The sequence below is a fragment of the Macaca mulatta genome, chromosome 3 (genome assembly GCF_049350105.2).
Source record: "Macaca mulatta isolate MMU2019108-1 chromosome 3, T2T-MMU8v2.0, whole genome shotgun sequence".
Classification (NCBI taxonomy): Eukaryota; Metazoa; Chordata; class Mammalia; order Primates; family Cercopithecidae; genus Macaca; species Macaca mulatta.
The window spans coordinates 14,518,216-14,533,390 of NC_133408.1; the positions used below are offsets into that span (position 1 = coordinate 14,518,216).

General features: G+C 43.3%; 1 non-coding gene across 1 annotated transcript; it reads left to right on the forward strand.

The window, feature by feature from the left end:
• The first annotated feature begins 12,375 nt into the window (after positions 1–12,375).
• LOC114677222 (small nucleolar RNA SNORA70) lies at positions 12,376–12,510 on the forward strand. Its single transcript, XR_003728513.1, has one exon. It is a non-coding gene; the product is annotated as a small nucleolar RNA SNORA70 (small nucleolar RNA).
• Positions 12,511–15,175: the final 2,665 nt, after the last annotated feature.

The window sequence follows — 15,175 nt, forward strand, 5'->3', positions numbered from 1 at the left end:
TTGTTTTTAAGTTTTTGTTTGCATTTCAGACTAACCCTGTTTATTCCTGTGAACCAACCAGTGATCTCCAGCTGCAGCTCAGAAGAAGCAAAAGGGCTGGGTAATATAGAAATCTGGATCAATATTCTAGTTCTGGGCAATTATCCTGCAAATCTTGCCAGGTGATAGGAGCAAATAGGGTGCCCATAACCCCAGGGTTTCTTTGTTTGGGAAAATAAGACCAAGAGAGCTAACCAAAGCCAAGCTCCATGCACTCAAATCTTAGCAGGCATAATTACAGCCATCAGTTATCTGGCCATGTTGGCAACCTTGGGATTTTTTAGCTGTTCTTACCCCCTTGTTTCATTTTGATACATGTCTTCTAATAACCTGGCTTGTCTTTTCTCACCTTCAGGCCATCAAACTCCAAACGGTCATGCAACTGGAGCCTCAGACAATGGCTCTTTTTTACCAGAGACCCTTAGAGAGGACTCTGAGGGAGTTCTGACTGCCATTTTCCCAAAACAGCACCCCCTGTCAGCATGAAGCAGTTAAGATCAGCCACCATTCTTATCCTAATGGCAGTTAGATATACCTCTTCAGAGGGAGGAATTGATAGTGGCAGGAGGCAAATGCCTAGTCTGATATGGGCAGGTCCCCAGTGAAACCTGACCTTCAAGCCAAAGACAGTTTAAAGCCTGAAAGCCAAGTTACAGGTCAGATCCACAGATTGGATTGAGAACCTCTCTTCCCATTTGGCATACTTTCCTCTGATTGGTCCCTACCCTTCACCTATTTTACATATACTTACCTTTTCCTAATTGGTTTTCTACACTGCTGTGCCCTGCTTTGAGCAGAGACTTTGCTTTAGCTTTTCTTTGCATATTCACAAACCAATCAGCACACACTCCCCTGTTCTGAGCCCATAAAAGTCCCAGACTCAGCCACACTGAGAGAGAAAAACCATCGACTGCAGGAGTCGGGGACGATCCCCCTTGTTCCCTCTCCACTGAAAGCTGTTCCATAGCTCAATAAAATTCTTCTCCACCCATCCTCACCTTTCAGTTGTTAGCATATTCTCATTCTTCTTGGACGTGGGACAAGATCTCAGGAACAACTGAACAAGCTATAACACAGGTGGGCCAAGTGGGCAGGGCGCCTCCAGTGACGGGCCTGGGGCTAAGCAAGACCTGGGTAGGGGGGCGTCGCTGGCCATGGAAGTCCCCAAAGTGGCCAAGAAAAATCATGTGTCACAAGTAAATATGGCCTCCCTGCCCCACTGCATTCCTGCCCCTGAAAAGCAGCTGACAAGATTACCATAATATGATAAATTTCCGGAGATCAACTTAACTACATATGTGAAAACATATATATCCTTTGACCTAACAATGCTTTTAAGCCTTTATCTTAAAGAGCTAACCAGAGAAGTACACAAAAGTTATTTGTACAACACACTGGTTTCAGCTTTCTTTCTAATAAGAAAAAAATGGGCACCCCCCCACCAAAAGGCCCACAAAAGGGATTAATTATATAATTAAGGAGTATCTATTGAACTCTGATGCTGTCTTTAAAAAGGAATATGGGCCAGGCATGGTGCCTGCCCATATTGGTGTCTTTAAAAAGGAATATGGGCCAGGCACCTGTAATCCCTGCACTTTGGGAGGCCAAGGTGGGTGGATCACCTGAGGTCAGGAGTTCGAGACCAGCCTAGCCAACATGATGAAACCCTGTCTCTACTAAAAATACAAAAAATTAGCTGGGCATGGTGGTGCATGCCCGTAATCCCAACTACTCATGAGGCTGAGGCAGGAGAATTGCTTGAACCCGGGAGGCAGAGGTTGCAGTGAGCCAAGTTTGTGCCATTGCACTCCCACCTGGGCAACAAGAGCAAAACTCCATCTCAAAAAAAAAAAAAAAAAGGAATATGAAGATATAGAGTCAGTGAAATAAGAAAAAACCTTCATGACATATTGTTGGCTAAAACAAGCTATTTATAAAATGGTATGTATGGGTGGGAGGGGGTGGATGATGAGATATTAATTAATGGGTACAATATTCCTTATTTGCATGAGGGATACACTAAAAGCCTTGACTTCACCACTACACAACCTATCTATACAACAAAATTCCCCTTGCACCCATAAATTTATACAAATAAAATAAAATAAAATAAAATGGTATGCATGCTATGGTACCATTGTTATTGGACAAGATGTATAAATGCATAGACATCCGGAAAAGAAGTGTCCTGTTTATTGGCAGTGGTATCCCTTGGTGGCGAATTTAGGATGACTTTTGCTTTGATCCTTACTCTGGCCTGTGCTGTTTGAACATCCTACAAGAGGAGGTGTGGACTTCATCTGGTGCTGCAAAGAGGCCTCTAGGATGGAGCTGACAGAGCCTCTTGAGGAGCCCTGGGGAGCCCCAGCATAGCGACCGGCAGAGGCCCCAGGGATGGGATTGCTAGAGGATGGGCAGAAAGGCTTAAATGATGTGGAAGCAAAGACAGAGCCCAAGCCATTTTATGGCAAGAGAAAGGACTGTGATGAAGCAGAATTTCCGGGTGATTAGTCTGAGCTCTCTGCGAGGCTGCATGGGATCGTGTGTCCCATTATTATTCATACAATTCTTGCTATCATGGAACTCAGTGGGCCATTGGAACAGCCTGGCTAACTGGTTGTTGTGTTTTTTGTTTGTTTGTTTATTTTTGTTTTTGTTTGTGTGTTTGGTCAGCTTGGGACCTGTTTGGGGAAAGTAAATACCAAGCAAACTTTCCCAAGGAATGCCATAGTCATTGGAGGTGGGGGAGAAATTCTTCCACAGAACATGCGAAATCATCAAGGTCCACAGTTAGGCTGCAGACTATCTTGATTGGCAGTTGCATTCAGCACAGTGAAATACAGTACATTTTTCTTTCCTAAAAAATGGTGAAAATGAGGTAAAGAATAGTGAATCTCTTCCTATAACAGGAATCCGGCAGTGTAGAGTGAGTGTAGAATGTCCTGTAATGGTTCCATTTAGTGTTGAGATCCTCGGACACCAAAGATGTAACTACTAGAACGTATAGTAGCTCTAATTCTGCAAAATTTTCTGGTGGAAAAGGGAGAATAAGAAGCATTTTTGGCCTAAGTACTAGTTTGCCTGATTAAATATTCTCTATGGAGTAGGTGGAGTTAGCAATAGAAATCAATAATATTGAAATAATTTTCATAGTGTTGGTCCAGCACAGAAATATTGTTCAGTACTTCAGTAACATATTTTCCACTACCAAAATTCAAAAAAGTATTATAAAAATATACCCAAAACACTTATTTTATTTTCCATAAGACTCTATTTGATAGAAAATACTTATTAAAAGGAAAATATCTTCAAACCGATTGCCCAAAATGGCTCCAGTTCACATGTCTGGGAAAATGACATGCTAATATTCAGAGGACTTTCCTACTTGATCATTCTGACAGTGGTCACTTGAAAACTTCACATTAGATTTGCACACTGTACCAAATCAAAAATTAAACAGCCAAAAGAAATAAAAAACAAAACCATAAGGCAAAACCAGCTGCGACAAAGAGCCCTCAAACATTTGAGGCTATTTAGACATTTTAGAACATCTCAAAGTGAAAACAAACTTCTCTGCTCAAACCTAGTAAGCACATTTTTAATGTTGCAACACAGATTTTCTATCATGCACTTTGAGTTAACACAGAGATACAACTTAATACAATAAGCATGGCTGGCTTCTCCTGTTTGGGATTCTTAAGTTGTAAGAGGTACAGCATGCTGGCTCTTTACTCTGTTTGAATTACCAGCAATGTACATATAGGATATTGTTAAGATCAAGTCATTCTATGACCCTTTGCTGCTTAAAATTTTTTCATTTAACAGAATCCATACATTGGTAATGTTTAAAATGAGACTTTTCTGTGACCAAAAAAAAAAAAAAAAAAAAGTATTTGTGTAATCTTCAAAGTGTTTAATTTGTATTAAAGCTAAATCCAGAGGCTCTGAAACCTTAGGGGCTCTTGATGTGGATTTTTGTTCTGGTTCACACACCTTGAGACAAAGGCTTATAGTCAAGATGTGGAGGAAAAAGACGTTTTTTGTGTGTGTGTGAGATGCGGGGCAAATTTATTCCTGAGGCAGCCTGGAATGGGCTTCAGAAAATGGATAGAGTGTCTTCTTGAAGAAAGGGCCTCTAAGTAAACTCCACTGCCATTCAAAAGATTTGCTCTGACACTTAACAAGTGGTGCAGGAAGAAAGAAAAATCTGTTGTCAGGTTTGGGGTGTTTATCAGCTCCCCTCGAGACACTTGACCTAATGCTGCGGTGCCCCTAATCCGCTGATCTGCATGCGGCGGTCCTGCGAGCCTCAGCCCGCAACTGCCAGCAAAATTGCCTGGAACACTTATCCCAACGCATTGATCCCTCGGTATATTGTGTGCCGCTCACCTACTCCCCCTCCTCCCCTCCCGCCCCCTTCTTGCGACTCCCCCGAAATTTAATTCTGCTCACAAATTGTGAAATAAGTTGTTTGGGCTGGATTTGTCGAGTGAATTGTCCCACTAATGAAACAGTCTGTTCATTATACAGTGGTAGGACGGAAGATTTAGCGCTCCCATACCCCGGGACCCAGGCAGGTTAACGTTTTTAGACTGACAGTTGACAAAAGAATGAATAGCTCTCTCCTGTCAAATCAGGCTTACAAACAGCTTGGCATACAAACAGTTACTGCTTGCATGCATGAGGATTTCGGATCCCCGTCTGCTAATGCCCCAGATTTGTAAGTACAAATTGGTTAGTCTTCAAACTGTTTGCGAAAGGAATAAAATGACCAAAAATTAGTTTGTTTTAGCCTTTCCCCCTCCCCTCCCCACTCCTGCAAGTGAAACATTAAAAAAAAGAAAAGAAAAGGATAAAATAGTGTGTAATGGTCTCATGGAATATTGTTGGGATTTTGCTTAAGGCATCAAATTAAGCAGAACCATTGTTTGGCAGGAAACATTTTGTTCTGCTCGGACACCCTGCTTCTTGAAAAGCAGCTGAAAATCTAATGGAATTAATGTAAGATACGTGATTTTAAACGATAGGGAGCAGAGGGGGAAGGAGAGAGACCAAAAATGTTCATTTCTATTCATTTTAGTACCTGTTGCTTAAAACAGGTTATAACAACACAATGGGTCACTGAGATTTCTGAAACTTTTTCAGAGGCAATTATATGTACATTAGATAAAAACCATTTTAGTTTTCCTTGTTGGTTTGCATCATTTTGTGACTAAAGTAAACTAACGCAAAAATCACCGAGAGAGAAAGTTCTGTAGGAAAGAAAGTAAATACTTTTGCCAGGTGATTTCTCAATGTGGTGATAATTTTTAGTCTGGGTTAGGTTACGTAACTCTCTGCTATATCATAACTGAGGCAGAGCAGTAGACAGGGACAGGAGTGACAGCATATATTTTTGTTGAATTCTAGGGAACACAAATGAAAAACGGTAATAGACAAGAATTTTTTCAACTTCGAGCATGACCCAATGTCTTTGAATTAATAACTGTTTTCTTCTTTATAAAATGCATTCCCAGGGTAGCCAAACTCCTTATAATACTAGGAGTTGCTCTTATATTTCAGTGAGTTCATGATCACATCTTTCTACATATGCTAAAGACAATTTTTAAAAATCAGACCTTTTGGAAGCTTTGCAAGTAGCAGTTATGAGTTAATTCAAACATTCCTTAAAACCTTTTCTCTTATCAGTGCCTAAGTCTTGCACGGGTATTTGCAGCATTAAGAGTTCCAAACAATAAGTACAATCTTAACGCATAAGTGTACAAAGTCAATGACAGTTGCTATTGGAAATCTGAATAAAGCAAGAGCATTAGGCTGCTAGAGAGAATAAGTGGGACAGCCTTCGTCCCAGATATGATTGAATCGTTTTTTATGAAGTCGTCCAAGCCTATAGAATGTTCTGCACCTGTGAGTCCTTATGCCAAAATTGGTCATTTAAATCTCAGGATGGGAATGGGAGAGAAAGTTACAAACAACTCAATAGCAAACAACACTATGGCTGCACACAGAACAGACCCAAGTGGTCTCCCTCCATTTCCCATTTCTCCTCACCACTCCCAGAACTTTGCAAACGTCTTCCTCTAAAATCCATTCCTTTCCCATCAACCCAAAATTTCTTTTTCCTACATCATCACATTTTGGGCATTTCAAAGACAGAGGCCAGGACTGATGAAGAACTTCAGGTTAAGAAAATGCATATGTTTGGTGAAATCTTTTTGGAGAAATATGCTTAGAGAAATGGCATTTTCCTATGGTTTTTACAGTGCAGTGATTCCCTTACAATGGAAAACCATAGAAAATGCAGGGGTTTCAGTAATCAGGTCATCTGTTTGGGGTAGACTTCTCCACACAATCCACAAGATTACAAACAATGCAGAGGGGAGTAAGACTAAAGCTGACCTAAGTTCCATGCAAGAGTTGAAGAGAAATGAATAAATACTTAAGGCTGCTTATTGTCTTTCTCCTTATGAGAAACAAAGGCTGCTGATGGAAAGCATTGTTAATAGCACACTATAGGCTAAAATACAAAGCCTTCCTGCTCTAAAAAAGAGCTGAGGATAAAGCAAGCAAGCAAGCAAGCTGCATCATTAGCAGGAAGGGATGGGCATGGCGCACAGGTCTCTGCGGAGGGAAATGCCGTTGACCTTCATGGATAGCTTTTCATGGTGGTAAAGCTTCAGTCTCCCAGTGACCATGGGCAGGTCTCTTAACCTCTTTGAGCTTCCTCATCCCATCTGTAAAATGGGAAGAACAGTATCTCATGCTGTTATTATAATGGATAATTTATGTGTTACACAATGCCTAGTCCAGCAATCAAATATATGTAAATATTTTCCTTATGAAAAAAAAAAAAGAATAAATAGTGGCCAGGTGCGCTGGCTCATGCCTGTAATCCCAGCACTGTGGGAGGCTGAGGCAGACAATCCCTTGAGCCAAGGAGTTCGAGACCATTCCGGGCAACATGGTGAAACCCTGTCTCTACAAAAAATAGAAAGAGTAGCCGGGCATGGTGCTAAGTACCTGTACTCCAAGCTACTTGGGAGGCTGAGGTGGGAGGATCACCTGAGCCTGGGGAGTTTGAGGCTGCAGTGAGCCATGATTGTGCCACTGCACTCCAGCCTGGGGAACCCTGTCTCAAAAAAAAATAAAAAAGGAATCTATATTCTTATGAGGTTTCTGAGCAATTGCAACTGGCTGAAGCAGAAAAATCCTAGTGTTTTATGATGCATCTCAAAGTCCAGTGGAAAACAGAGGGTGATAGTTGTGGCTGAATGAGCTATCCCATCGGTAAACCTCAGGCTGGTGTTGCATCCCCCAGTGAGGCTTAATTCATCTAACATCAGGTCTGGATGCCAGTCTACCTCATCTTACAGATGAGGAAGCTGAGGTTCAAATTAACATGGGGTTAAAACTCAGGCCTCCTGGCCAGGCACAGTGGCTCACACTTGTAATCCCAGCACTTTGGGAGGCTGAGGTGGGCGGATCACGAGGTCAGGAGATCGAGACCATCCTGGCTAACACGGTGAAACCCCGTCTCTACTAAAAGTACAAAAAAAAATTAGCCGGGCATGGTGGCGGGCGCCTGTAGTCCCAGTTACTCGGGAGGCTGAGGCAGAAGAATGGCGTGAACCCAGGAGGCAGAGCTTGCAGTGAGCTGATATCGCACCACTGCACTCCAGCCTGGGCAACAGTGCATGACTCCATCTCAAAAACAAAAACAAAAACAACAACAACAAAAAAACTCAGGCCTCCTGATCACCAGTGTAGTAACGTTCTTCCCTTTCAGCACATTCATTCTAAAGGAAAGGCTGTAATGCTGTAACCTGGTTTATCTTTTGACACATAACTCTTACTTTATCTGTATAAAATGGGGCATTTGTGTGGGTTCAGTGCGTTTTCTGAACTGACATTGGTTCAGTACTTTTTGCCTTTTAGGCATGTTTATGAATTTGTGAGATCTATTTTTAGAAGTTAATTACTAAGTCTACCTTTTTTCCAGTTAAATGTCTAGGTCATGGTTATTGTTGTTTTGTTACTTATGAAGTAAAATAAGCAGAAAAAAAAACCCCGAAAACAAAATAACCTATTGTTACCTTAAATCTTTTAAAATATAACATCAAAAATACATTTTTCACATTAAAAAATCTATTGATTTGAGAAAACTGTACTCAAACCATGGCCCCAGGGTGAAATGAATGGTGAGCAGGAGTGCCAATTAAAACAGATGGGAGGAGAAATGTATTTGCATTACCTTACACAGGTTTTCTAGGATTCCCTAAGTTCTCCAGAAGCCTCTAGAAGGTGTTTGTTTTCTCTTTTGCTATTCCCTTTCTGGGAGGGCTGCCAGAGTCCCTTCATCCCGAGCACCCATTCAACATAAAGCACCAGAGAGGCTAAGACGGCTGCCACTACCAGGCAAGGCTCAGGTTAGGATATCAGCCGTTCATGGCTTGGCTACATATTGCTTTGATTCAGTATTAGTGGTACCCTGGTGTGGTAAAGATTATCTTTTAGAGAAAGGGATCCAGAAAGAGAAGTCTAAAGCCCCCAAGATGGATTGCATCGTTTTACCCAGTACAAGCCCGTGGCAGATCTACACAAGAGCTACCATTCTCTAACTAAAAATGGGGTTGGAGCACGAAGTCTTATGTGAAAAGGAACGTAATGCTGAGGTTGGGAAGAACAAAAACAAAAAACAAAGAGGCTGTACAGCCAGGGGACACGGTTTTGACCTCAGTTATCTAGTTTATTCACTTAGGTATTCAATTATTTAATTCTTCATCTAGAAGCTGGAGGTGATAATAATATCTCCCTCGTGAGGTTAAAAGTAAAGATTAAATAAGCAGACACATATACAGTACTTACAACACAGTCTTGTGGTTCATAAGTGTTAGCTGCTGTCAATGGATATTCACAAGATCCTCTAGTGAATGTTCACTAGTGTTCGAAGTGTGGGCCTTGGACCAGAAGAATGGACGTCAACTTGTCAGCAATGCAGAATCTCAGGCCCCACAACTGCTGAATCAGAATCTGCACTTTCATAAAGCACTCCGATGATTCACGCGCCCATGAAAGTTGGAGGAATGCTGGCTTAGAACACACACTCCAGACTTGTCCCTTGAGGCTTTGACTGGGTGGCACTGAAATGAATGCTGGAGTCTTCAGCTTGGATCTCCCATATGCTAGCACACTACCCAGTAGTGTGGGCTGCCAGGCTGGTTATTTAATGAGTTTTATGATACATTAAATCTTCCAGACCTCACGGCAATTTGACCATTAAAGAAACAACTTTTTTAAGGTAGCCCAAAACAAGCCAACTCAAGCGAATAATGGGATTAGCACGGTGATATTGAAATCAGAGTCAGACCACGTGAGTCACTCTCCATCAATCACGGCTGCTGTCCTCACAGCTGATTGTGGCACATTGTCTCATCAAATTAAACACCAAAGGGATGTTGTAAAGGCAGCATATGGTCCTCTTTCAAAAGTAGTTAGCCTGGCATTGCACAAGTGGCCTCATGGTGGCTCCCCTGAAACCTTCTAAATCAACATATTGAGGGTATTTGCTTTTGCAAAACAGTGACTCATAAAAGTGGTTGCTTTTAATTGCAGGCTTGATAACGTTGTCGTTGGAGGCAAGGGCAGGATGTGAGACGGGAAGGAGAGTAGATGGACTCATGATGAAAGGACAGAAATCAACTGCCATCTTTTCCTGTTCTCCCATTGCAGTGGCAGTGATCACAGAGGAGAGACGCCTATGTTCACCTCTCCCACCTGGATGGATGCTGAGCTCTTAGAAACTGACTTTCCAAAGGATACAGAGGCTCATGCCTATAGTCCCAGAACTTTGGGAGGCCGAGGTGAAAGGATGACTAGAGACCGGGGTTTGAAGCTGCAGTGAGCTTGAGACCAGCCTGCAGTGAGCTTGAGACCAGACCCTGTCTCTATAAAAAATGTTTAATAAAAACTTAGCTGGGTATAGTGGCATGTATCTACAGTCCTAGCTACTTGGAAGGCTGCCATGAGAGGAAGGCTGTGTCCAGGAGTTCAAGACTACAGTGAGTGAGCTATGATTGCTCCACTGCACTTCAGCCTGGGTGACAAAGCAAGACCCTGACTCAAAAAAAGCTAGAGCAGGAGGAGGAATAAAAGAAAAAAAAAAAGGAATAGACTTTTCTCCCTCTCTATTAGGCAAAAGCAGACTGGGGATGGTTTTAGAATCAAGGCAAGAATCAAGGCAAGACATGTGGCTAGAAGACCTGCTGGAGGGGGAGAGGATGTTCTCAGGAGAGACACAGGACAGAGCTTTGTAGAGGAGTCAATGAAGGGCAACTGTGTCAGCCTCTGGTGGCTCCAGTAGAACCCTCGTAGTTTGTGATGCACCAGTTAGATGATACTGGAAGGTGAGGCCAGCCCAAGTCTGACTTTCAAGAGAAAGTCATTAGGCAATACTAGGAGCAATGTTTGGTTGCTATTTTGCATGTATGTGGCTGACCTTTGCTCCATGAACGTGATGGATTAGCCAACGTGCGATTAGTGAATAGCAAACCTCGCAGCGCCCCTGTGAGCTCAGCATGAAAGGAATGTCATAGCTGGCAGGTCACCTGAGCCAAATTCCTCTCTTCCAACTGCAACTCTTATCCCCTCAAAGTGCCCCCAAACCAAGAAGGCTTGACCAGCCTTCATGCAGGTGTGGAGATGCCATGGGTCACCTCCCACCTTCTGGTTACTATGTGACCCTTTGTCACTTCTGACCACACAGTTGCCACCATTCCTAGGGGGCAGCCCTAAGTCCACAGCCCCCTTCTATGTCTGCTCAGAGGTAAACACAACTAAGAGAACTAAGGGAACATTTGAATCCCAGCCTGAAAAAAGATGCTATTATTGGTTGGATGCAGTAGCTCTTGCCTGTAATCCCAGCATTTTGGGAAGCCAAGGCAGAAGGATCACTTAAGCTCAGGAGTTCAAGATCACCCTGAGCAATGTGGTGAAACCCAGTCTTGCTAAAATAAAAAAAAAATTAGCCACACGTGGTGGCAGGTGCCTGTAATCTCAGCTACCTGGGAGGCTGAGGCACCAGAATTGCTTGAACCCAGGAGGCAGAGGTTGCAGTGAGCTGAGACAGCACCACTGCACTTCAGCCTGGGCGACAGAGCAAGACTGTCTCAAAAATAAAAACAAAAATAAAAAATAAATAAAAGATATTATGATTATTATTCAACAGCAAGACATGACCTTCATTTTTCAAAATCTACTAAAGGGGATAAAAATAAAAGTCAAAGTCTTGTCAGCTGACTACTGACCTTCCCCTTCTGTCCAAGAGTAGCCACTGGTGCTGGCATGTTCTCTACCCGGGAAAGGATCTTAGATAGTGCCTGGTCAGTTTTCCAGTGGATACAGGAATCTCCTCTACACTGAGAATAAACCCAGACGCCTTGGTAAAATCATCCTACTAATAATACCTCACAAATAACACAGCCTTTTACCTTGAGAGTTGGGAAATCCTGGTTTTTACCCTAATTTATTAAACTCTGGCAGGATGATACAGTATCGTAGGGGTGCTATTTTACCCTTCATAAAATAGACATGGGTTCTACCATGTCTAGGTTTCTGCATAGGCCTCAGAAAACTTCCAGTGATGGCACACGGTGGAAAGCAGGCACATCACATGGCTGGAGTAGGAACAAGAGAGAGAAGGGGAAGGGGCTACACACTTTTAAACAACCGGGTCTCATCAGAACTCACTCACTATCCTGAGGATAACATCGAGGGGGTGGTGCTAAACCACTTACGAGAATTCATGAGCACTCATGAGCCAATCACCTCCCACCAGGCCACACCTCCAACACTGGGAACCTCCTTCCTAGCAGTGGGCAAAAAGCAATAAACCACTAGGTAGCCAGGACAGTTCAATCCATGAGTAGCAATAGAAGTGACCTCAAAATTCCAAGTTACTTTTCTTAACCAAACGAAACCTTTAAAACTTCAAATAGAGGAAGTTGTGTCAACAATTGCTAAGGTCATTATTTGTTGAAGAGATTATTAGTAAAAGGAAGATTTTATAAGAAATGGAACTCACCTACTGGTCTGATTAAGAAAATTCAGCATGGAAAGACTTCAACCAGAAAAGTGAGAGAAATATTTCATTCCTGCTTGAATAACAGGGACATTTTAAAGGAAAACATGTGTGCCACAGAGTGGAGACTGAGCTCATCTGAGACAAGACTTAGATCATGTCCTTAGCTGTGGCAGGATGAGGTGACTCCTGGTATAGGATTCACGGGGGTTGGCGACTGTATTAGTCTGTTCTCACATTGCTGCGAAGAAATACCCGATCTGCAGCCAATTAAGCTGAGTGAGTTCTTTTCCTCATGGGGGCCAGGTGTGCAATGACTGCAAACAGCTGCTTCTTTGGTAGTGTATGCAGCCTGTTTCTTGTATGGGTTGCTCTAAGGGACCTTGGAGACAGGCCCTTCACATGGATGTTCATGTCTCTGACCTTGCACTACCCCAATGTAGGCTCCAAACAGGCATGCGAGGTACCTTTGGAAAGCCCCAGGGCACTGTGGCCAGGGTTCACATTGTACCATGGTTATCATGTCCATCTACACCAAGCTGCAGAACCAGGAGCATGTGATTGAGGCCCTGCGCAGGGCCAAATTCAAGTTCCCTGGCTGCCCCGAAGATCCGCATCTCAAAGAAATGAGGCTTCACCAAGTTCAATGCGGATGAATTTGAAGACATGGTGGCTGAGAAGTGGCTCATCCCAGATGGCTGTGGGGTCAAGTACATCCCAGTTGTGGCCCTCTGGACAAGTGATAGGCCCTGCACTCATGAGGGCTTCCACTGTGCTGCCCCCTCTTAATATTCACCAATAAATCCTACTTACTGTCCAAAAAAAGAAAAAGAAATACCCAAGAATGGATAATTTACAAAGAAGAGTTTTGAGGCCAGGCACGGTGGCTCACGCCTGTAATCCCAGCACTATGGGAGACGGAGGCAGGTGGATCACGAGGTCAAGAGTTCAAGACCAGCCTGACCAACATGGTGAAACCCCATCTCTACTAAAAATACAAAAATTAGCCTGGCGTGGGGGCAGACACCTATAATCTCAGCTGCTCAGGAGGCTGAGGCAGGAGAATTTCTTGAACCTGGGAGGCAGAGTTTGCAGTGAGCTGAGATCGCACCACTGCACTCCAGCCTGAGTGACAGAGTGAGACTCCGTCTCAAACAAAAGAGTTTTGATTGGCTCACAGTTCTGCACGCTGTACAGGAAACATGATGCTGGCATCTGCTCAACTTCTACAGAGGCCTCAGAAAACTTCCAATGATGGTGGGCAGTGGAAAGCAGGCACATCACATGGCTGGACTAGGAACAAGAGAGAGCGGGGGAAGGTGCTCCACACTTTTAAACAACCAGATCTCACCAGAACTCACCCACTATACTGAGGACAGCATCATGGGGATGGTGCTAAACTATTTATGAGAATTCATGAGCACCCATGATTCAGACCACACCTCCAACACTGGGGATTACTATTTGACATGAGATTTGGTGAGGACGCAGGTCCAAACCATATGACTGACCGTGTATGATCTTAACCACTCAGCTAAAATAATGGCTACACGTAACCAACTTAAATGACCTTAATAAACTTGTAACCCTGGCATTTGGGCCACCTTGGGATCTGTGGTAGCTGAAGCATAACAACCAACCTGCTGGGGAAAGATGCGACTGAAAACAACCAACCTGCTGGGGGAAGATGCAACTCGAAACACCTGCGGTGAGTTATTTATTTTTTGGTATCAATTTAAAGCCCAAACACTGATGCAATTTGGTCCTCTTTAGAGCCGGGCTTCATCAGGCACTCTCCCCGTTAATTAGCTGAGCTGTAGGATGTTGCTAATAGCTACACATCTTGTAAACATGTTGAGCTGGCCCTGCCCCTGAAGAGCCCGCACTGTTAAGTGATATCTCAGCTGGGGCTGGCAGAGCCCGTCTTCCCACCAGGGAGCGGTTGCAAGGTGTGCAGCCTCCGATCAGCATCAAAACATGGTGCTCGGAGAGGTTCTCCTTTGGTCGTTGTTCCCCTAGAGGTGACTGCCTTTTGGTAGTAATGATAATAATAATGAGAAGGAGAATAAAAATGAAGAGGCAGAGGAGGAGTGGGAGAAGGAACTTGCCTTTACATTCACTAGAGAGACTAGAGGCGGTGAGATTGTGAACATTCTGCTTTCTTCCCAAGGTAAACGGAGACATCAAGCCTTGCAGAGAAGAAAATCTCTGTGAGTGTTCCTTAGTCTGCTGACATGGCTGATCAGCTGCTCTCTGGCTAGCTACCAAAACTAAAACCATAGCAATGAATGATTAAAAACAGTTTCCCAAAACAGCACCCAGATAGGAAATTGCAAAGGCAGAAGAAAGAATGAAGGAAGAGGTGGAAAGGCCACATGGCTGCAGCTCTGTTTGCTAACTTGATGTTTGAATTCTTTTGCAGGATTATGTCCAATCTTAGGTATTCAGAGGTATATCAGGGAAGGTGACAGAATAAACCAAATGCAGAAGAATCCTGGAGTTAGGGTGAGCAACCATCCTAGTTTTCTCTGACTTTCCCAGTTTTAGTACTGAGAGTCCCTGTCCAGGGAAACCACTGAGTCCCAGGCAAATCAAATGGTTGGCCACCCTGCCTAGAGTCATAGAAGTGCATGGTTAAAAGAGACCCTGGACCCTCATCCAAATCCCTCATTTTTGGCCCAGAGAGGTCAAAGAGGCAGCACAGCACAGAGTTCAATGTCTTCTTAATAAATGATGAATATCTATTGTCTTGTCATGTGAGTAAAATCACCAGAGATTATTAAATGTAAACTTGGTATGAGATAAGGACAGGCACCAGAGGGAGGTGATGTAGGATCTAAAATCCTGGCTCTGCCACTAAATGGGGACCTTGGGTAGGGGAGCCCCACCTGCCAGGTACCATATACCAATTATTTCATTAATCTGAATGATACTCCTTTAAAGGAGGATTAATATGCCTGTTTAGCAGATGGAAGAATGGGCTCAGAGAAATCAAGTAACTAGCCCAATATCATAGTAAGAGCTAAGATTCTAAGGTCAGTTACTCTGACACCAAAGCAT